This window comes from Harpegnathos saltator, unplaced genomic scaffold (genome assembly GCF_003227715.2).
Source record: "Harpegnathos saltator strain DR-91 unplaced genomic scaffold, Hsal_v8.6 scaffold467, whole genome shotgun sequence".
Lineage (NCBI taxonomy): Eukaryota > Metazoa > Arthropoda > Insecta > Hymenoptera > Formicidae > Harpegnathos > Harpegnathos saltator.
This window is the reverse complement of record NW_020230280.1, coordinates 445,321-470,608: the sequence shown is the minus strand read 5'-3', so window position 1 is coordinate 470,608 and position 25,288 is coordinate 445,321.

Here is a 25,288-nt window from a genome sequence, read left to right as displayed (position 1 = left end):
GATGGTTAATCGCGAACACTGAATTCGGCGCACCCGATATTCATTACATACGATACGTTAAATGAGCGAGAAAGTACGCGACGGCAATGTTACGCCAATTTCCGAATCGCTACATTACGAATCGTACGGTTTCTTACTTACACTTGTCTTGATAGTCCGAAAGTAAAATCGACATTCTCGAAATGCATTGCACACGGCACGACACTGCTTTAACCGAACGATACAAAGATGGATGCCACAGCAACTTCACACTGCTCAGGAATCTTCGAGAAGTGCGATCCCCGAATCTCTGAGAGAATAACTTACTTCTCACATCTAATCGTCCTTCATTATTCACTCATTATCATCACATCGCGCAGGATACCTAAAAGGGATACCAGGATCAGTAAAATAATAATAAAGACTAAAGAATGAAGAACGGACATGACGATGATTTTGTGTCGATGTTCAAATCGTCTTAATACGGATGATGCGATCTGCGAAGCATTCCTCGCGGATACCGAACGCGGCATTTTCGACAAAATAATTGATATTACGATAATCTTCGAATTACTACGACACGTATCACACAGCTTACCGTCGCAAACATGTTCTAACAAACATCGACCATTACTGCATTCAGCACCTCCCGCCATGCATTGCGTGCAATATACGCGCGAACGAGCACTGCACACGGTATATTTTTACACAAGAGAGAAAACGCCACGACGACTTTGGGCCAATTTCCATAAATCGTCACTAGACGCGGTCTCGTAGTCCGGTCCGCGAATCATCCCCCACTCCAAGCGCGTACTACTAGCACCACCGGACACCGCGAGAACCAATAGCGTCTACACCGCTCAAGTGGATTAGCGTAGCAATTGCTTGGGGCCGCTAGTCGCATTAAGAGTGGGGAGAACGACTCGCGCTCCAAACTGTAGACGCGGAGATCGATTGTTACCGATAGTGTATCATCGATAATTATCGATAATTTAGATAGACTATTATTGGTCTGTTCTTTGTAGCTGCGCTGGTTTTGTAGCTGAACTGGTGCGATAAGCTAGAATGAGAAAACCTATGTTTGTCTCACTTTAACTTACTGCACCAGTTCAACAGTGCAGCTATAAAGAACAGACCAAGAGATAGCTCTGCACCTCTGTTCCTAATGTTTTAGGAATACCTATTTAGCACGTATTTGCATGTTTTATGATCGTGTTTTAGCGACTCGGCGCTTCTTAGCACGAAATCGTTGCCTCGTCCATTTCGTTTCTGACTCAGAGGTTGGATACACATATCGTGAACGAGGTACATATCAGAAGTAACGAATTCGTATGTCGAACGATTAGAGGGCTTCATGCATACGCAAAAATACGTAATAATAAGCTATTCTTTCTTTCTCGTTCGTTAAAAAAAAACGTATCGTTCTCATTACATATCGGAAGCGGCAAGCTTGGTAAGGGTCGATGTTTGTTAGAATGTGTACGCAGAGTAAGTTGCACGATACGCGGTGCGTTGATTTTCAGAAGTTATAATATCACCGTTGCGTATTTTTTCAATCATTTGAGTATGAATGTACATACTAAATAAATATCGAAAGCGCCAAGTTCGATGTTCGCAAGAAATCATTCTCCGAAGATTACGCATTCTTGTCGCGACGATTCGGGTTTTAGCGCGAAATCGTCGTAGTGTTCGTTTTTCATTCACATTAAAATATGTATGCGACATGCATATCGGAAATAAGGAATTCGATATACTGAGCAATCGGTGGATTCAAAATATGTACTAATAACCTATTTTCTCTTAAAATTCAATGATTCGCGTCTTATCGAAAGTTCGCGAAAAGCAGCCAATAGCGTGAAGTCGCCGCGGCGTCCTTTTCTGTCTCCGTTCATCTCAAGAAGTGGTGCCGTGTGCATCACACATCGGAAGCATCGAGCTCAGTCGGATAGTTCGTTTGGATAGGAATATAAAGGTAAGATACGCGATGCGTTAATTATCGGACATTGTCCGTAATATCATCGAAACGTATTTCCTCAATCGTTCGAGTATGAATGTAGTAAATATTGGAAACGCCGAGTTTTGTGTTCGTGAAAGATCATTCTCCAAAAATCGCATTTTTTTTGTCGCGACGAGTGTCGGGTCTTAGCGCGAAATTGTCGCGTTGTGTTTGTTTTTTACTAACTGAAACATATCGTGTATGATCGTGCATATCAAAATTTATGAATTCAATGTGTTAGGCGATTGGAGAATTCCCGCCAAATACGTACTAATAACCTATTCCAGATTCGGAAGTCACGTCTCATCGAAGGTTCGCAAAAGCAGCCAACGACGTGAAGTTGCAGTGGCGTCCTTTTCTGCCTCGCTTCCATTCCAAGAAGTGGTGCCGTGCGCATCACACATCGAAAGTGCCGAGCTCAGTAATGGTCGATGTTCGTTAGACTATGTGAAGAAGCTATGTGAAGTAAGCTATGCGCGTTGATCGTCGGAAATTGTCGTAATATCATCGTCACGTGTTTCCTTAGTCATTCGAATATAAATGTACGTAGTAAATATCGAAAACGCCGGGTTCGGTGTCCGCGAGAAAATCATTCTCGCCGAAAACCGTAGTGAATGTGAGAATATAAACATAGTACAGCTAGACTGCGCGTTCTCCCAAATTCCAAGAATGGAAGTAGAGCTCACGTAGAAAAACGATGCGCTCTATTTTGTATCTGTACGTTCTCTCTCGCACACGCGATGGAAGATGAAAGAAGGACAAAGGAAAGCAGTTGACGTAAACATCGCAACTGTCTCCTCTTATTCCCCTTCTCTCACGAGAGTGTACGAGAGAGAACGCATAAAAACAAAACAGAGTGTATCCTTTTCTATGAAAGTCTTATTCTTAGTCTTCTCGAGCACGCAGTCTAGGTATATTATGTCTATAGTTGAGAACGTCGAATTTGTCGCCTGATCGAGACGAGACATTGAGGTTATACGAGCCGCGTCGTAGCGATGTGATGATCGCATAAGCACATTGTTACATTGTTTAGTTTCTCATTCGTTCAAATGTGTATCGCGCGTATTGAATATCGGGAGTGTCGAATTCAGATGATCGGTGCGGATTATATATAAATAATCTATTTTACGAAATAGAATAGATTTTACGAGATAGATATTTCAACTCATATCACGGCGGTTCGGGCATTGCCGCGAAATTGTCGTCGCGTTCGCTCAATTTTTCACTCGTTCTAAAGTAAGTTCTTAACGTATCGTAAGTGAAATAAATATCGAGAGTGCAATGACATTTATGTTACAAAGGACAAACACGGACCTCAGCTGCCTTCGTTCAATCTGCTGAAGTGCCGAGACATGTGACCCAGGCTTCCTTTCGTCTGTTACGAGTAATTGGCGCTACTAAATGAGATATGTAGCAATCATCTGTGAGTCTACTAATTAATGTAAGTAATATTAAATTCACTCTTAATATTGAAATTGTTATAAATGTTTTCGTTCATATTATATTATACGCACGTCGAGTCGCACAATCATATACGAATTTGCTTCTAGATCTCATTTTGCTAAGAAATACAGTATAATTTCATGTAAAAATTATTTTGATAAACTATTTTGATATTTTGTGTACATTTTTGCTCTTATAATATATAAGTATATGATATTTATTCAAAGAAGTGAGTTACATATTTTACACGGTCGTGCACACGTAACAGACACGTGAAGTAATTAAGTAAACATGTCTTGTCACATATGCAATAGTTATATATTTTTCAAAAATATGAAGCATTTTAATTTTGAGAGGAGCAACACTAGAAGTACATTTGTATGATTGTATGATTGTAAATCCACACGTTTCATAATTTTCAAGTTACGATAAGTTAAAGAGGACGTACCACGTGTACAGCAGGCATAAATACTGTTTAATGAATTATCGACATTTCATTCATTCAAAGTGACTGTCGAAAATAACGAGCAAAGTAAACCAAAAATAAAACGCAGTATAAGAAGAAAACCAAATGCCAAAAGTAAAGTGTCAACGTTTAGAAAGTGTGTAGAAAGTTTCCGGCCACAACACGCGACGTTGCACATTCGCGCGGCTGCTTTATCGACGGTTGAAAGTTACCGGTTATATCCCAAAAGCGATTTCAGTACACAAGGAAGGAAGGATACTCGAAGCGTTTACTTTCATTTCCAGCGTTTGTTTCGATTTCGAGATGAAACGAGGCCGACGCGATACGTTTTTCCTCTTTTTCCGTTTCATCGAACCCCGTAGCTTGACGAGCGTTAATCGGAGGTAGGAAATTTCCAATAAAGAGCCACGTTTACCGAGTACCCGAACGATTTCGTCGTGGTGCGCGAAACAATAGCGAAAGACTCGACGGTTGTAAAATAGGTCGTGTCCGATAAAAAGGGTAAAAAAAAAAAAAGAAAAGAGCGCGGCTGATATTTGTGTGCGAACGTGTCGATGCTTGAAATTATTAAAAACGCGATTCAATCGCCTTTTTACCGCGCGCGCGCGCAACCATCGAACGCGTTTCTCGATTAGCTGGAAAATTGGTCGAGAAGCTTGTCGGCTTTAACTTACCGTAGCTTACTGCTCAATTGTCGTGTAATTTCTAAAACGACGTGTATGTTGGTTTCCTTCGTTGGATTTTACCACAAAAAATACGAAGATAATTACAAAATCACTGCCTTTTACGTCTTAAAGGACGTATTCTTATCCTCGCTCTTATATATTTTTGCAAAATGATATCTATTACTATTATTTTTTTATAAATGTATATAATTTCTCCCAACTTTTCTCATTATACGTATGATAATGTTTAATCTCAAAAACATAAGCGAATCGAAATACTCTGTAATTGATTGCATCGCTATCGGATATGCGTATTAAGCAGACCGTGTTAAATTGTGGACAATACGAAACCGTTTAATTAATGCTCGCACTGTACGTTATTTACCGCAATTAAAATCGTCAAATGTATTCTGCAAATTCATCCATTTATCACTGAACACGCGATAACCGTCCGTTACGTATCAATTACGTGCTGGCTGGCTATTCGATGTTCATACGTAACACCAGAGTCAAACGGTAAATAAGTAGTATCCGGAAAACAAATACTATAATCATAACAATGATGCTAATGACAACGACAACAACAATAATATAATCTCTTACGAAAACGATCGAATACTTGAGAAAGAGCTCGAGGGGAATGTCGGATTCGTACCTAAAGATTTAACAACGTCGCCAGACTTGAATAGGCGTTGAATGGACGCAATCGATACTCACGATCGCTCCCATTATCGATCAGTTGCCAGTAGCGATACGCCGTACTTTAGCGAGGGATCGATACGTCCATCGTGCTTTATGGAATGGCGATACTCGTAAACGAAGGGATTAAAGGCGTAACCTCGAAGCAACGTTCCGGGGTACACGAGCGAAGTCAATAAATTTCTAATTTCCTGCCGGTGCCACCGTATACCTATCGTGAACTGCAGTAAGCTTATGAATGGGAAGAGATTAATATAAAAATCGGTGTGTCCCTCTCTTCTTCTCGGAGGTTGTACATCAGTGTATTATCCTCGATACGCAATGTCGTTTTACACTTTATAACATGACGCCGCGATACTGTTAGCCGTGGTATCGCGGCTATTTTCTGTCGCAGTCTTTTCGCGACCGCCAACTGGCCAAAGAGAATCAGCGAAATTGCGAGACATAGTGCGGCAATCGGGCGACTTTCACATAGAAATACCTCTATGTCAAAATAAATAAATAAGCTCTCGCGGTTTTCTTTCGAGGGGGAAATACATACTTGCGTAAATCAAATGGTAGCGCGCCGTAAAATAAAAAACTCTTTGTATTATTAGTATTACATCGAACGCGCGAGACTTTCTGGGAAATAATGGGTTAATCAGTTAGGTAAAAATATACGAAGATAAATTAGTAACACGTAATTTTTATTTGGAAAACTGAATACAATTTTTTGTTAGAAAACTGATCTTATGTAGCTATCAATCAAGAAGAGAAGAAAATTTTGCAAAATATAATTCTCTTCCGTCTTTGTCTTTGTTAAATAAAAAAGTACATACAGTTTTTCATGTATTTCAATTGTAATCCAATGCAAAAATATAGTACGAGCTTAAACGTATTCTAATTGAAAACAGATTCGTTCGCTTTTATCGACCATGGCTTTATGCGGCCAAGCAGAAATTACGATATCAAAATCTGCGAGATTAACGGAGCATCGTCTTATTTTTGGAATCAGCATATCGGAATTGATATCGGGTTACTTAACATCCGTTTCCGAAAAATATATCGGAAATGTACCAATCATTTGTCGATTTATAACTCGGTGGGATGCAAATTTTAACCTACTTAGCGAATTAACCAATCGTATTAACTTACTTTATTCATAAATAAATAATGTAAAATACCAATAATTTACAAAAGTAAAGTCGCTTACGTATTGTTTGTTTTACGTAAAAATCGCGATATTATATTTTGCAAAATTGGCACCGTGCTTCACAAATCGGACTCGTTCGCGGTAGAAAGAGAAAAGGAGTGAGAGAGAGGGGGGAAGGAAGGGGGAGAGAGAGAGAGAGAGAGAGAGAGAGAGAGAGAGAGAGAGAGAGAAATGTGGTTAAGTAAATAGCGATAATATATTCCGTGCCATTTTCCCCCAAGCTATGCTCAGTATTAGCACGATGAGTAGATGAACGATTTAAAGTTTCGGTTAGCGCGAAAAAGCGTTCGACAATTCGGCAGTAGGATTTTAAGTTAGATTTAACTCATTGTATGCAGAGTGACCGGTCGAGCATTTTGCAGGGAAATATTTATATGGGAAAAAAACGAGAAAAAGAAAATAACGATTTACGATGAATACGCAATACTGAATGTGCAGAGAGCAACGCGTTTATCTCGAGTCAGATGCATTTCGATCCCAACGGTAAGCATTAATTATATCGCAACGCATTGTCCTGAGTGATTAATTTTGAAATTGTTTATCTGCCGTTGCTTTCCGTTAATTATTTGCTATAGCCTTTAAATATTTGAGCGACAATTTCGGATCCATAAAATTTCCACGGAAACATGTCCAAATAAAATTCAATCTAGCGACGAGCAGAGCGACGACATAATACTGATTATTAACTGTGACGCTTGTTCCGACACAATTCATATTATGTTACGTTAAAATACCTGACAGTTTCCTCACGTTGACAATAGGATAATTTAAAGAAAGAACAACTACGATTTGATATGTCGTGAACTTTTCTCTTCGTAAGAGAAAGCTAATTCCGTCGAGACAATTTTATAAAATCGCAACAGTGAAGAACTTCGAGAAGATGTCGAGTGATAATAAAATTTGTTTATTCTTAGGAAACTTGATTGCATTGCACTTACCATTTATATTGCGATGTAACAAGATCAGTAACAGACGATATTGCCTCTGTTACGATAACCGCGTATTGATTCTTTAACAATTACTTCATACAGTTTGCCGTGCAATTGATCGCAACAGAGCTTCATCCATATTAATGTAGAAGCCGCGACGGTGCGCAACCGATAATTGATTTTTCGGGTAATCGACCAACCACACACTCTTCGATATTCGATATCATATAATTCACGTAAAAGCGGGACTCATACAAATATTTTAAATAAAGATATTATATCAGACTTGCCCCGATTACCCAGCCACGCAGCGTGTCGTTTTATTATCAGCAATGCGAATGAATAATCCAACAGTGATCTACTCCCTGCGAAATATTTCAAGGAATGCATAAAACCGTAACATACAAACTGGCATCCAGTTTTTCACATGAAAAATGGATGAGCTGTAACTTATCGATCGATCGGCAACAGTCGCTCGCGAAATTTCCCATATGAAATCCCGCGAAAATAACTTTGGATGCGCACGCGCGCGCGATGCGTCGCGTGTTTACATGGACGAAGCGCGCCCATGTGTCGCCATAAGTCATGAATGTAAAATTCCTATGCATCCAGAGACTGTATACGAGGACACAGAGAGGACGGGTAAAAAATTGTCTTTACTTTGATTAATAGCTGCCGTTTAGGTTGAGGCAGCTGCGTCGGAAGCAAAAAGACAAGCCGCATTCTTAATTAATGGAATCGCTCGCGTAGCGCAGCGATACGATACATCGTTGCTGCGTCGCGACGCGCCGCGTGATTAAATGGATAGTCTGATACGAGTGGCAATAAACCGCGACGTCGTGTGAGAAATGTCATTCACACATACATTCTTGTAGATATTAATTTTTAATACAGCAAGAGTTGAGATCCGTCTTTCCCGAGGGAAGAAAGAAATCGAGCGTTGTCTCTTAATAATTCCAACCGCGAGACAGATTACACGCGGATCGCGCACGCGTAAATCCGTTAAATATTGATAAAAAATTCAAAACATTAATCTTCGCGATAATGCAGATTATTTCGCGATAATATAAATGCACAAACGCGCGCGGTATATATTTCTATTTGTTATCGCACGTGTTTTTGTACGATAATATTGAATATAAATGGGAAATTAAATAGGCTCTGTTTTACTCGTGTAAATAATAAAGGCAAATACATCTTCGCCGGTTCATACGAAGCTTTCAACGCGCTGTATACGCCACGTTAAGATATATCATACGATTAAATCGGCGAAAAATAATTGATTCTATAATCTTCGGAAATAGCCGGGAAATGTCGAGGATAGAATTTCCAATAATCTCCCGCGATGCGGACGACGATGCGCGAATAAATTCGGTATTTGTCATGTGTCGCGGCTCGCTCAGGGCGAAATTATTTCGATAGCAAGGAGAACGTAAACGAGCGTGAGCGTGTGGGCCGCATAATCCTTTCTTTAAGTACGCTATATCCTCTTTTTTATTAAGACGGACATAAAGTCGGATTTATGGCTCGCGTTACATGACGTGCGATAGCGGTAGTCCCTATTTACATTCGTATGTAATCTCGACTTAAAATGTCGTATAAGTGATTTAACGATCGAGGCGTATGCGATATTAGCGGCGCCACCTTTATCTAAAAATCACCGGTCGTTCCTGTCAAATGCCGCTGCGATGTTATCGCCGCGAATTTACGAGGTCCGAATAAGAACGCTTTACGAGAGACCGTAGCGATTACATATTGAGCCGCAACCATAATATTCATTAACGTATTATGGCGGTAGCGTTTATTACATTGTGAAATACATATAATATCCATTTTGGCTCGATTTAACAATCGTATTAGTTATTCGTAACTCGTAATGTAATTAAATAAGCTTTCCGCTGATAACAAGCTGCCGCTAAACATGCGCCTGACATACTGAATAATAACGTTATACGAATTTTCAGTAGTAAATGAGTCATCTAAACGACTCGAATAATAACGAATACTACAGTGAATTACTCTGTTCTCGACATTTAACTTTTTCTCGATGAAAATTATTTTACATGCGGTTCTCCCGCTTTTTAAGAATAGCAATATTTTGGAAAGATATTCTCTCATCTGGATATTTCGCAAAATATAAAATTGCTGAAAATGTTTCGGTGAATATAAAACTGCGCGCATAAAACTCTAGCCTTCAACTAACTAAATTAACGTTGACCCCTCTGGGGGGAAGATATTTTTTACCACTTGAAATATATTGTACAATACAAAAGTCGTTCTTTGTTAATGGATTTACTGCAGGTTCTGTGTGTACAGAACTATTCGTGTAAAACAGTTTCCGCCCCAGTAATTGGTTAACTAAACTAAACCCACAGTTAAATTCGGAACGCAAAGTCTCGACGGAAAATATTAAAATAATCTTTGAAGTCGTTATCATAATCATAATAGTTCTCGAAAGATTACGAAATGTTCTTCGAGAGTTAACTGTGAAAATGCGAAACAGATGATACAAATTTGCACGAAAATCCGCTCTCGGCGTGCGCAAGTAAGTACTCGGCGAAAGGTTTCTCGTACTTACCTTGGCCCAGGCAGAGGGCCCCTCTTTCCCTCTTCATCGATATTCCTGACTTTGCTCTGCCGGATAAAAAGGTCGAAACTTCCCGATCCTTCCGGGAGTGAATCTACATATACACGTGGGATACGTACGTATGCACAGGCGCGTATAAATTTCGCGAGACTGCGACGGTGCCCCGGTGGAACGAAGTGAGCCACCCTGGTGAGATTCGGGGGCTGAAGAGTCTCCGATCGGAAGCGAAGAATCAGGCGAGAGAGCGGCTGACTCGGCGCTGAGTTGCGTTTAGGAAAATTCCAATTACTCGCTCGGCGACGCAATATCGGACCAACATAAATATTGCATTGACAGGCCCGTAAATAGGGATTCATTGTAAAAACGCCTGATAGAAAGAAAGAGGGAGGCGAAAGGATCTCGTTGCTCGTTTGGAAAGGGGGAGGGTAGCAGGGGTTACTTTTCTATATGCTATATGGGTTGCACGGACCCCAATGATATTCCTGATCTATCCCTCCCTCCTTCGAGAAAGAAATGAAAAAATAAAGTAGAACAAATCGAGAACTGCTTAATATCGAATTGGACGCGAGCAATAATTTGTTAACTTGAGAAATGAGTCATTTTACATGTAATTTTTGTTATAATGTAATAGATTACGTAAAATTTTATAATGTAGTTACCCAATAATTTTCAAAGAGACATAGGGGGAGAGAGAGAGAGAGAGAGAGAGAGAGAGTAATTGAAATAATCATTTCAAATATCATCGGGTCACAATTCATGATTTCATGATGAAGAGTTATACGGGTTAGTGACGGGATAGTGTCCATTTAGCAATGATAATTTTCTCGCAAATTTCTCCTCAACGAGACTTTGCCTGATTTAAAGATAGACTGTCCACTGCTATACGGCACATCCATATTTAATACGTTCGCTGTATCTTTATTTCTTGCAAACGCCGCGACGACTTTTATTATTTAGCTTCCATTTTTATTCCATGATGGTTTCAATATTGATTTTGCTACGAATCGATACGTTTGTCTTGATCTCTTCGTTTTTTAAATGATTTTTATCGACTTCATCAACAAGATTAAAAATAATCTCTCGACTCGATACAAATCCATCAAAGTCCCGTTACCAAATTAGTGTATTCATATCAATATGTATTCAATTAATATAGAGATATCCTTTTACTGCACAGTTCACAGCCGGTTATATTCGTATAATTTAATAAATTAATGAGAAAGAACAACGAGTAATTAAAATCTCGCCGCACCTGTTTCGGACATCTTTCGGATCATCATTAACAGAATTATTTTTGTATTTAAAAAGGTTTATAGTATTTGTATAATGGACAAGATTAGTAGCGTTTCTCATTTCATATAAATCAGCCGAAAATCACGCATGATATTTAATTCAACGTCACGTTATACCCGACGTTATCGAAATGCACGAACTCGACATGTGACAGCGCTTAAAAATTCCGGCCGGTCTCCTCACGACACGCTATCTCGCGAATGTAACGCCAAGTGACGAGTCGCTAAATTCATCACAAAATGTATAATGTGGAGGACACGGTATCGATCTTTGTCCGGCGTCGTGATACCCACCGCAATAAACGAGAAAAGTACGTATTCCACGAATGCAGCGGAATTCTCGAGTACCCAAGAAGAATCAATCCCAGTTTTGTTTTCTCAAAAAACGCCTCACATCTCCGCGGCGAAATTATAACGACGGATCGCAAAAGCTACCCGGAAGCTCTTCTCGTTTATTTTTATCTCTACATATATCTGTTCGATATTTTTACCGCGGAAAAACGAGTCGTTTCTCTCATTCCCGTTTCGCTCTCTTTCCGAAAAATCCTGAATACTCCACTCCCACCCGCCGGTGGGTGCTCTCTAGTCGCATGTAAAAAAATACACGGCTGCCCACGTTTGGCGTTTCTGTGCGCGAGTTACGTTCACGACAAAGCCTGCGTCACTTCCGACACTTGGATGTGCGCGCGCGCCTAGGAACACGCATGCATTGTAAAAGCCACGGGCGAGCCGGGGGCCAGCTCGTCGTGGATTGATTTCCATTTGGCTTCATAGTGTGTGACGTGGTAACCCCAAAGTACCCCAGGGTGCCTTCCCTCGCGCCAGGAACGACCTCGGGGAACCGGCCGGGGACCAATCCGAGCGCTGCCACGTCCTGTTAAAACTACCGGAATGGCCCGAACGGTGCTTGGAAATCTCGGGCTACGACGTAGGGCAGAGCGCGCTGCGCGCCGCGTAGGGTTACTCGGGGTAAACTCCGCGCCCGTGTTACACGAATGCGTTATAACACGCTCGCGGAGGTGTTGGTAGTATACGTACCCGAAAGGGCCGGATAGCGGTAGTACCGTAAGTAGTGTACACAGCCAAGTGTTTGTCTTTCAGGATTTATCGATCGTTCCGCCGTTCCCTTCTTCCTTCTGCTCCTCCCCTCCCTCCTGTTCTACCCCGCCGCCCCCATCGTTTTAATTAAATGTCTTTGTTACGCTATATAAGCTGTTTATTTTAAAAATGAAGCGAAAAAATCAAAACTCGGCAATTGAAACTCGGCGGAGGTCTCGGGTTGGATGGTACCGAGCCGATTCTGCGCTCTGCTATGTTTTGGGTTATGATGAAAACACATTCCACATTTTATAGCGCGCTCGCGCTGAAGTGCTATTTATTAATTCAGTGTCTTGAAAAGCTTAAAACGCTAAATTAATAAACGGTAATATTGGAAATGTGAAATTCAAAACGATTTCTTGTATACTGAAATTGTCATTTGCACTTGACGTACGGAAAGAACCTTTATAATTTTACATAATTTTAATAAATAAAGATAAAATATATTTTTTTTTCATATGTCTCTAGAACTAACTCGAGTTTGGTGTATGTTTCAAGATTTAATTTAAATTGCTATGTCAGAATGGCATTTTGTTTATGCGCGCCATGAGATTTTAATATGTTTTAAAATAAAAAAGGTAGAAAAGGAGGGATGAATGACAAATATTTCATAATTATCTTCGACGGCAGAAACGAAAATAAAATTAGACTTGTGATGTTCAATCATTATAATTGTATCGATCGCTCTTGTAAAAGTAGAAAGTCGCATACGTTATTAAACGGACTCATATTTTCGACAGTTCTTCGTGTCGTTTCACACAAATTAAATATGTCTCTCTACATAAACCATCTATTCTGAAGACGACGTGAAACTTTTTTCTACCGAAATAGAGATCCTACATCGACGTTTCTTCTTAGTCTCTTAGTCATCTATGATTTCAAATTTAATTGACGAACCAAGTGCCCTTAATAAGTACTTATTTATATCCACACTGCCACTCTATTGCACTTAAAAATAGAATTAGAAATACCGAATATTGTAAAAATCGAGAAACACTGCAATGAAATAGTTGAAGCTTGGAAACAAGGAAAAAGTATTCTTATAAACAGCTACACCAAGCAGTCTAAGAGATAGAAGAGTCTTCTCAAAGCTCTCAAAGCTCTCCCAAGGTCAGCTTTTAGCCTAACCACCTAATTTCTCAAGACGCAACGTCATGCGTTAACATCAAATGCGCGAGAAGGGGGTGGGGCAAGGAGGGAGAAGGGGTCTATTCCGCGGAAAAAAAAATAACCGCGCGGCGCCAGTCGTAGGGGGTCAGTATTTCGACAACTGTAGCGTGAAAACGGACGAGGTCGTGGCGAATCGTCGGCGGGCAGTCACGCCCAGACACTACATTCGCTTTTGTATTCAATCCCTCCGTCGCCCCTCGGCAATTTCGTTTACGTGGCCCAGTGGCTCACAATAGCCGGCTCACAAAGGGATGATCGGGTCGCCGCCAATAAACCGGGGGTTACAGGGGAAATCGGACTCGTGCGCGGGATTCTATCGCGAGGATGAGTGGGTCAACCGATAAATGGCACGCCGACGGCGACGGCTGCGACGGCGGCGGCCGCCGCGGCAGCGACGTCGTGATGGTGACGCGATGGCGATGGTAACGCGGGCGACGTCGTCACGGCACCGAATATCGCTGTCACTCCGAGAAGAATCGGAGTTGCAACGCGTTGTTGACCGCGTTGTTGTAAGATAAGGATAGTGAGCAATAAGATGATGAATACGGTGACTTTTCTCGGAATTCTCAGGTGATCTCGATAAGTCGATCCCGGGATATTGTAAAATCGCCGAACGTTCTCTCCGAACATTGAACATTAGACTGACAGAAATGAGGATCGCTCTAATCGAATTCTGCCGAGATTTACGCGACATCCGGAAATTGAATTATTTTTCGGTAATTTCACCCTCGTACACGAACAACTCAATGAAATCCCTGATTTTCCACCGAAAGCGGATCTTACGTTAACGTTAAAATTTAATCCAAAGTTTCATCGAGCTGTCTAAGGAATGTTTAAAAATGAAGAGAGCTCGTAAATTATGTAAATTCGTATAAAAATCCGCACGGTTTATCATTACCGAAGTATCCGTAGTCACGTAGAGATGGTTCATGATGAATTTATCTTCCTTTACAAACAAGAATCTCGACTTAGTCTCTCAGTAACTGGGGATATAATACGGACATCGCGAAAAGAATTTACCGTGTAATTAGACTAACAGCAAAGACCGAATTATACAAGCGTAATCTTGCAGGCATCTTCGCGCGATGGATACTCTGTGCGCGGCGCAAAAAGTTAATCCACCTTCGCTAAAATTCGCGCATTTATGCAGTTGCGTCGTATTTAACGCGATCACAAAAAAACCGGGCAAGGAAGTCGCTTCGGATATCCGACGAAGCGCTTAGTGGCATGACACGAGGTAAGTTTACGGGGGGATTCGCGGGATAGTAATATGGCAGGATTAATCTCTCTTAAAGGTCATTGAGTCGCGCATAGGTGAATTTTGAGGCTCTTTGGAGGATCTGAAATTTTTATCGGGAAACGGCCAGGATCCGGGCGGGCGAATTAACTTCGTCAGAGCTGCTTTCGGACCGTACACGATAGCGTGGGGTAATGAAAGTGAACTGTAAATTTAAAACGCGCTAATCCATCAGACAGTATTATAGAGAGACACCGACGGTCGACGAGGTCAAAGCGACGAGCTTATCTTAAATTAATCGTGATTCGTAACAGCGTGTCGACTGTAAAGTCGAAAGAGCTCCGAGCGCGTTTCTGGAAACGTTCGGAATCATAACGGCGTTCGCATCTCTGACTGTTATCATTTAAAACTGCATATCCAATTTCGGCCGATAATTTACAACGAGAACGACCATGAAAGATTGAGCGGCCAAATAGATGATCGCCGACTTGCAGTATAGTTCGTTACTGCTCCAAAGTATGCGGCTAACTAATTAATGCTTTCCTAATTAATGCGCGTTGTTCCCAAACTATATATAATTGAACGATCGTTGAGCAAGAATCCGACACGTTTCTTCGCAGCCGAGAGAAATTTTAAGTCACGCTGCGTCTCCCCGAGTGATCGAGTAAACTCATAACGGAAAAGCGATTTTCTTCCCGATAATTGCTCCGGCATCCACAGTCGCGGCTCGAATGTGTCATTTCTGACGCGTACGAAAGGAAAATTATTTCCGCCACCCGAGGGATTAATCGGCGTGACGAACTTGAGACGCTCGGTCGTTGCCACGGGGCTTCCTCAACGATTCCACGTTGTCGAGAGCAATCTCGGCGCGGTATAAGGACGGATCAAGTCCACGACCGCGCTTACGATCTCAATGAATCAAATTATCCTCGGGATTAATGCGCCGAGTCTGACATACATACGTGTCCGCGAAATATTATGGCGGCATATCTATCGCCTGGGAAGCACAAAGGGAGCCGCAAACCGATCCGGATCAAATATATATAGTTGATCCTCAATTCGATTTGATCCTGGGAGACCGTGAAGAATCGACTCGTATCTAATGCGAATTAACGTCGGGAAAGGAGAAGAATTTTTCCCGGTTACGTTGTCGTAAAAAATAAAAAGGAGGGGAGGGGAAACGAAATGAGGGAATAAGGAAAATGGTAGCCCGAGCGGAGGGTTTTTATCGAAATGTTTTAGATATTCCTCGCTTCTCGGCGAGACAACGACGAGAAACGAGTGAAAAGGAAAAGAAGGAACAATACGCGGCAAACGAGTGGGGGGAAGGCTCGTTCCAACTTTTGAGATCCTTTCTCAATTCGATAAGGATGATTTGACTAAGGCGGTACCGCGGATGCATTAACAATTATTTATGTTTACGAATATATCGCTATAAGACTACGGAGGTCTTTGCACAGACAGCCTTATAAATACGCCCGCATAAAACTTCCGGCTTCAGCTGCAGCGACGCAAAACTTCCCGGTAGGCATCTCTGACAAACGCAAATTCGCCCGCGGTTGTACGCGGTTGAACGCGAAACTTATTTCTAACTAACAATGAATTACATCGGGCTTTGTCGGGCTCGTCTTAAAATCGATGAAAAAACTTTGAAAACGATTGTGCATCACTTCCGGTGGTTAATAGCTCGCTATAATCATCACGTGCGATTCATACGCGAGGATAACCGCACGGCCATGGCGGAAAGTCAACTCATTATATTTTGCGTTAAACCGGAATAAACATTCGCTAAAAGAAAAAAAGGGAGAAAATAACAGCCGTAAATTATCGCGGCGCAATATGCATATATTTGCGTGGCGTGCATGCCATTTTGCGGGCACTATTTAAATCGTAATTGATGCGCGGATAAATGCGCCTCGGTCGTATTTAGAGCCGCTCGCGCGGGAGCAAGTCTCCAATTAAAACATCGTTCGCGAAATTTTCGACATTTATGTAGCGTCAGAAAATTGCGGCGCACAGACACTCTCGTCAGCAAATTCGCTAAAATGCGCACCGAATTATTTACATTCAAGAATATTTACTGCGTATTGAACGTTCCGTCGACAATGTGCTGCGCCCTGTCATTATGCACGAACTAGACGGTAGGTACGACATTTAGATGAAATTAATTGAAGCTTCGCGTCGCGAATGCATTTTTAATTTATAAATATTCATTTCTCCAAATGGAGAATATATTCACAAATGGGGTCGATTCTAATGCAGACTCGACTCGACTGCCCTTTTTGAAATTCTGTTTTTATCTCATTCGTACTTCCTAACCAAGTCTGACTATTCTATTTCATGATGCTCGTGTCTGACATTGAAATAGTAACGTGTAATGCAGTATCCCCTCCGAAAAGCAGCTCTCCGTTTGCCTCCTGTTTGCCAGACTACGTTTGCAGTGCAATCAGTCGTGATTGTTGGACGGAAATATCATACACAAATCCGCCGTGAAATGTTGTCTCGAAATATTTTCTCTACTGGTGAAAAACGGAACGAAGCGCGCGCGCGCGCCGCTATAAAGACAAGTTGATGACGAAGAGAGCGAGAAATTCGCCGTAAGAAATTAAAACGATAAGGTTGCGCCGGGCGAGTTGAGCTTTTGTTCATACGCGACTGTCGCTTCTTCCCGCGCGTGAGTAATACGAAACGGCGGGAGGTATGAATCAGAATCAGGGGAAGCCAGCGAAAATGAATGACAACCCATTTATATGACGTGTTTCCCCTTTCGCCCTTCCCCTTCGCCATACTCGCCCATTGACCCCCGCGAAACGCTTCCCTCTCTTCCTTCGTGTAACCGTCGCGTCTTCTTCCTCGGCCCGTGTCATAGGCAGGTAAAATATCGCGCGCGCGCACAAAACACGGTTCTGGTTACCACCCGGTGTTACAACGATGCGCCCGCGTGGGATAAGAAACCGGAAATCTCCGTCGCGGAGCGACCTATACGGACCGGTAGGGCCCCGCGATGTGATTGCCGCGGGTTCCAGTTTATGCACTGACAGTGAATTATGAGGCGGACACGAGCCACGGAGGAAAAGTGCGCGGGGCGCCACGTCGACCAGGCGTGTTAGACTCGTGCCAGGTTACGATCGCGGCGGATTCCGCGACGCTATAAACTTGGAATGGGAACAGTCAGTGTCATCCCGCGACTTGGAGACGGACCGAAGGGAACGTATAGAGCTTGTGTACGTATAACATAGTGTTTGTCCTCTTAGACAAACTCCAACTCGTCGCGTGTACGGCACTTAATGATCTCGTCCGAGAACGTTGAACCGGTGCTGCGGTGGTGTCACGAGTGTTATTCTGAGCCGTGATCAGTGGAATATTAGTCGTTTTATAAAAGGACATGTAATTTTCTTCTTATTTAAAATGAAATTAGCTGTTCGTCTCGTGAAACTGGAAATAATCTCTACCTCGGAACACTTTACGATCATGAGCGAACGTGTGAGATGTACCAAGCGAACCGACAGAAGGGCTTTTGGAGAAAATTGCTATTTCTCTCTTCCATAAGTCCGCAGGTACAAAGACTCTATTTTTCGTGAAACCGATGAAAAAGAAAGAATATCGCACTCTGTTAAATGTAAGATAGGATCGAAAGTTCGCCGGAGAGCTTGCTCGTTGAAAGTGCGGCGAATAACCGCACGCTGCATACTTGACTTGTCTCTGTATTGGTTTCGCGTAAACCAGATATTACTGTCTAGGTGGTCTCTCTTCTTCTCCCTTTCTTCCCTCCCCCCTCCCCTTCTCCCTCTCTCTCCTCCCCTCTCTCTCTCTCTCTCTCTCTCCGTCTCCGTCTCATTTTCTCTCCAGGTGCCTTGTTTCTGCGGCATAAACTGGGGAGTCTCGATTTACGATGCGGCCTATATAGATATAATTTTTATCCCGGGAAATTGCATTGAACGTCGCCGTACACGACGGCGATATGTCGGCTCATGGAACACGGTCGGTTAAGAGACCGAAAGCACCCCAGAAGGAGCCACTGCGAACATCCCCTCGGGAGGGTTGAGATGCTCCTCGAGAACCGCGCCATGCTTCTCCGTTTCTAATTCGAAGCACTATTACATGGACTCCCTCCTCGCCCGTCTCTCCTCTCCGCGTTTCTATCGGCGCGCACGAGGGACGACTAATTTATAAACTGTCCGCAGATTCATCTATTCGCGGCGACTGATTGCGCGGCGTATCTTGACGAAAATCGGGGCGTTCGTTTTGGAAACGTAGCAACGTAATTCACCGGCTAGGGCGTTGTTTCCCCAATTGCATTCCCTCGAAATATCGGGATGCAACGTAGATAAGATACCAGAATAAATGAATAAGGTCCCACAAGGAGTGACCTCGCGATCTTATTTATTTCAAGCACTAAAAGTGTCGTAAACCAAAGTTATAAAGCGAATATTCTCGAAACGCCGAGGAAAACGTTTCGAAAATTTTATCGTTTGAACGAACAATTTATGCTAATTGACCTATGTTAATTGATCGTAACTTCACGTAATGAGTGTTCAAGGAAACGCGTAATTAACAACCGTGAGATGTTTTACGTTGCAAACGAAATCGAAATTTGTGAACGTATTACATATTTATACTCGGCAATTATCGACGTAGACAAAAATATTACAACGGACGTAAGAAACAAAGACGATAGATAGATAGGTGGCAGGATAGGTGGATAGAGCGTCCAATTGATTGAATGTTATTGATATACATTCGGTTAGATTTATATGTTTGCATATAAATACCCGGGCTCGTTTATATGCTCGGAATACTCGGCTGAATATATATGTACTTGGAACGTATAAATCTATCGGATCTGCACATTGAATTAATAAATGTCCTCTCGCAACCCAAGGTAAAATAAAATGCACACGTTATTTCGTGACGTAGATAGTAAACATTTATGATAATATTTCCTCGGTCGCACGTGCGATAATGCAATTTATACGTTTTAAATAATTACGCTCCACATAGCTATAATAATAACAAAGTTTCGATTTTATCAAAACGAAGAAAGTAAAATATTTGTTGAGATCTCCATTAAATCTCCATTACACAGAGTCCGTGAAATTGCAAACATTCATTTTATATATTAAAATAACGCAAAAATTGTTAATCTTTGCCAAAAGAATTACGACAAATAACGTTCGTATCTGCGTGCGCAACACGTTCCGATTACTTTGTGGATATATACGCCCGGTTCCCGCGTCAAGAACTTTATGGCGACTTTGGCGTGCGACCATTTACGACCGAAAACATGGCAGCGGCGGCGACGGCGGCGGCATACTGCGATCAAGTTTGAAAACCAAAGCGAAGGGGACGTATAATTCCAGCAGGCGAGCTCTCCGGTCGTATCCCGATTTTACGACCATTTCTCACCTTGAAAAACGCGTACGAGCGAGTAAAGAGAGGAAAACTGTTATAAAAGGCATATAAACGACGTAAATGCTGTCGTGCGTGCGCGCGCGCGCGCGAGGGAGGGTGGTTTGTATTGTATGTACAAGCTGGAAGGGCTTATTGCCACCAGTTAGTAGCTCGAAGCGAGCTAAAGGCGATTCGGATAAACTGCGTTTCAAATTATCGCTCTTCTTCCGGAGCGGCGAATAGCGCTACCACGGAGACGTTTATTTCCCTCGCGACACGAGTTACGTAATCTTATATCCGTTTCCTTTTATGTAACACATCGAAACGCGCGAGACCGCGTACAAGACGTCCCGGACGAATATACGAAGCAATCAGAAATAACCGCGTTTCCTCTAAAGAAATTCGGAGACGTTTTCCCACGGAGACTTGAAACTGAGTGAAGGTCTCTTTCCGTTAGTTAGAAAGTTAGTTAATCTTTGAAATGGATATTATTTCGAGTCTCTGTTGCTTCTTAATCGCGTTGTTTCGCCAAGAATTTCAAATAATCTTCGAGTTCATATCGTTTTCGCCATTAGCGAAACGAAATATTTGTTTGATTCTAACCTATCCATTTCTACTTTGTCGAATACGAGTAATAGCACAGAGAAAGTTCATTTATCTCAAAATGTGAGGAAAGATAGGTGTCTTCTGTACATGTGTATCTATTTTATCACGTTCAGCATCGCGATATTCAATATGGCTGTGCAGTTTAAGAATTGTAATAAGATTGACAGTCAAGGGAGGTTGTTATTTAGAAACCCATTATGGTAGCACTACATTCGAGAACTAATTTTCGTCAGAGGTCCCTCGAGCGAAGACTGATTTGAAATTGAAATACTTCCGAAGAAGGAGGGGACATGCAAACCTAAATAGATACGCATATATATGAGTGTATTCAACACAAATCTGATCCCCTTAACTTGATAACGATAAATCACTTTTTGTAGGGTTGCCGAAGTTATGCTTGTCTTCCAACCGCTCCCAATATCTGAGATATGATGACACGCATACGATTTTCTCGATTTTCTCGCTAACGAACGAAACAAAAAGAAGATACGAACATGACTTTTCGTAGATCATTTCGGCACGCGTGAAATGGATAAATTGTTTGTCCAATTATACGGTATATGCGCGACACTGTGAGGATAAATCGCTGTCGCGCATACACCGCCATTTTATGCAACGCCAAATTATAATATCAAATTGACAAGATCGTAAAATCAAAAATGAAATATCGTGTGCAGTTCCGAAGGTATAAACATGACGGCATTTACATTTCATATTTTTGTGATTGCTCATTTCTGCGCGATAGGGAAAATGCAAATTGTCCGTATTGAACCACATTAACCTATTTTACCTCACGAATTACTCACCTAATCACATAGAACCGTTTCCATGTGGCGCATCGCAGTTTCGATTGGGTCTGCGATATCTCGAATTCTGACATCTATCATTATTTTAATCCGATTTCAATAATCCAGCTATTTTACATGACGGAAATAATATATCGCGACTGCCCTGTGCTGGCTGAATTTCTGATAAATAATCAAGGATAACGGACGGATTTCAGTCAGATTTTATCAGCTTGCACGCAGAATTGCATGCTGATGCAGTTGTTCATGCAGATAGTTATAATAAAATTATTGAAGTCAATACTTATAAACAGCAATAAAATTAAATATTTTTAAGAAATATTTATAAATAATTATAATTACCGAAATCAGTACATGAATACATCTCTAGCCCAAGCATCGCTTCGCAAAATGCAATCGTAATTAAGATGTTGAATATAATAATAGGTGTTAGATATACAATATGTACTGACGTCTCGAGGTAAATTTCGTCTGGAATAACGGATAAAGGCGTCTCGATTGAAAATTTCCTCCAAAATCACGTCCCGCGTGTGAATTGCGAATAATGTTAAATAAAAAAGACCTGAAATAGATGCAAAACATTAAAAAGCTCTTCAGCTGCCTTTCAATCGGTCCGCCTAACTAAAATTAAATCTGAATTTCGATCTAAATGTCTTTCGCGTTAAATCGCGTTCCTCTGCTCCGCCGCTGAAATGGTCCAAGACGGGAACGCCAGGTTTTGTTTCACACTCTTAAATTACAAGTAACAGCTCGAAAATTGAGAGATAACTTTTAGCGAGACTTCGTAAAATCTCATCTTACATTTCAACGGCGAACAACGGGCTTCCGATTCCTCTCGCGACAGCTGTCTAAAGTACCGATCTTCGCCGGAGTAATTTAATAGTACTCGACGAAGTAAAAGCCTCGCACAAGGCTCGCGCGCGCCCAAAACTGCGAGCGATTCGGCGGCGTGCTCTCTCCTCTTCGACGAAGTTCGAAACCTTTTAGTGCTTTGTTGAACCCTCCAGTCTCTCGATTCGCCCTCAATCTCGTCCCTTGCTCGGTCCAGATCTACCACCGTTATCCGGTACATTTAAGTAACTTTAACTCCTGCTTGGGAACGTCGAAGGGCAGCTTGTGCCGCGATTCACCGATCGAACACGTCAAGTCGCTTAATATTCGACTCTCAGTTCGGCTTTACGCTTAAACGACAACGAGCGAGTCACGGGAGCGTTAAATGTATCGTGCTGTTTAATCGAATAAAGTGGCGGTCGTGAGTGGCGTGTGGTTTTACAATGTAGTCAAGTTTTATGAAAGAGCAAGTCGGGTGTTAGTACATATGTCAACAATAATTTATATTTCTCGGTGCATAAGCGGAATGATTTGCTTCGTAAAAATGATTAGGTATAAAAATTTAATTGTTAATAGATTCGCATCTGATTGCTTTCTTTTTTTTTTCATTTTCTGACATTCTTGAAATAAATTTAAACTACCGGGAAATGATCCAGTTATTAGATATACTTACGTTTAAACGAAGGAATAAATATATAAATTATCTCTGTACAATTCGTGATTCGCGAAAGAAAAATTGTAAATATCCCCCTTATTTAAGAAAAGAGTTCACGGAGGAATCATAAATTTAATACAATAGCTCGCGTATAAAGATATATATCTGTCAGTATAAATATCATCCTCCCGATAGATATGTAGAAATTATTTGCGAGCCGCTAAAGTAATTTATTTTTAGGAAGAAACCTTATTACACAGATTATAATCTAACAAGCGTCTTCTTCGAGAGAAATCTGAAAATAATTTACAGATTTATATCAGCCAGTGACTATCGATACTTTAGTTACAACATTATCTGTTTCATGTCGACGACACAATTAATTATTAATTAAATTTACATCAATTCCTTCGTCGCATGAACTTAATTATAACACAAATGTACGAACAAATATTTCCATTGTTGTTAATTCACGCTGACATTGTCATCTTAGAAAGGTATAAATTTACCTTAAATCCACTTCAAAGATCATCTCGCCCGTAAAAACCGGCACAGTTCGTCAATTTCTTCCGCTTCTCTCACATCTCTTACTCGCTTTGTCAAGATTCTAACACAAATGCGAGAAAAGTATCCGGTTAATCATTGTCACCGCTAACCATCACCGACACAATCACTCCGCGAAGGTGCAATTTCCTCTCGAATCCATTTTCGAAAACCTTTCGTCCATACAAGCCGACTATGGCGGTTCGTCAACTCCCGTTCAACTTTACCTCCCTCCTAGCCGACCTCTCGCTTTGCGATACGACGCCGTCGTAGTTATCCGGTACATTTAAATAATTGCAAATCCCGAGCGCCGTTTTAGCGGCGATAATTTATTGGAGCGATGGAGCGATTCGTGCCGCTCGCCGAGGCGAGGCGGAATTCGCTGCGTAGCGAATTCCGGTGCAGCTCCACCCTACCTTCCGTAATCGTCGTCGCGGTGTATCCACGTGGATTCATCCCCTGTATAGCTTTCTTTCATTGACGCCGAGGCCGAGCTATGAGCTGGGGGGCAGGAAGGAGGAGGGTAGTAGTACAGGGGAGGCGGTTGAACTTAAGCCCGCCGGTGTTACATCCAACCCTACGACGCCTTCTCTCCCTTTCTTTTTCTCCTTCTTCCTCTCCCTCTCTCGTTCCGCCAAGCCGCTTGTTATGGTTGTCTCGCATACGAATCAGCCTTGCCAACTCTCGTAGACGGAATTGTGCAGTGCGACGAGAGCAGAATTGCGATATTTCAGGGTTCGTTCGTGGTATATCGAGGAAGTAAAAAAGCTGTTGAGTAAGTTTTGAGAAAAACTTCAGCGACTATACGTGAAGAACGTATAGTGAAAGTTGATAATTGACGTTGGAACGTAGCTACATTTGAGAGGTGTAGACTAGCAAGATAGAGAAAGAAGCTTACCTCTGAAAAATCACGAATTATCCATAAATAGCCGACGAGGTTTCGTTCAACGTAGCGTAGGTGTGAGAAAGTAATCCTTCTGAAAGAAAGACATTAATTCCTGAAATGCTGTGATTTAGATTTCGAGCGTATTAAAATTTATGAGTCGGTATTGCGTCGCGAAATTTATGGTACAGGTGGCATAATTACACTACGGTTGGCAATGCCGGTATATATGCGACCTTCGTTCAACCCTCCGCCCAGGACCGTGATTTTGCCGTAGGGTGCGAGCTTTCCTACCTTCTCCCCTTCTCCCTCCCTCTTTCCACACGCCCCTCTCGAGTTAAACGACCTTCGAATCCTTCGAGTGAGGAAAGAACATTAAGCGGAAAGGAATATCGTGAAGAATGGGAAAGCGGCGTTATAAAGTCACCCTCATGAAATATGTTCGCGATGCAGCGGGCCGTGGAGTCGATCAAGACTCGCGTCGTTTTTCATTCGACACGACGGCGAGCGGAACGGGTGGCGTCGCGAAACGTCGACCATTTGCGAGCGGTGTCGATCAAGATGTACCAGACTCGAGCATCCGTCAGATTTGCGTACGCCCCGACGTTTTCAATTGAATCAAGCTAAATAACGCGTAGGCTGGGCTACGTAGCGAAGCTGTTCGGCGCGTTTCTTGAAACGTCAGAGAGAGATTATAATTATATTTATCCAATTGAATTTCTTACTTAATCCATTTAACACATTCTTCTCAATTGTCGATTTATGTACGGCTACTGCTAAATTTTTCAAAAGAGATAATTCCCCTTTTAAATATTGACAT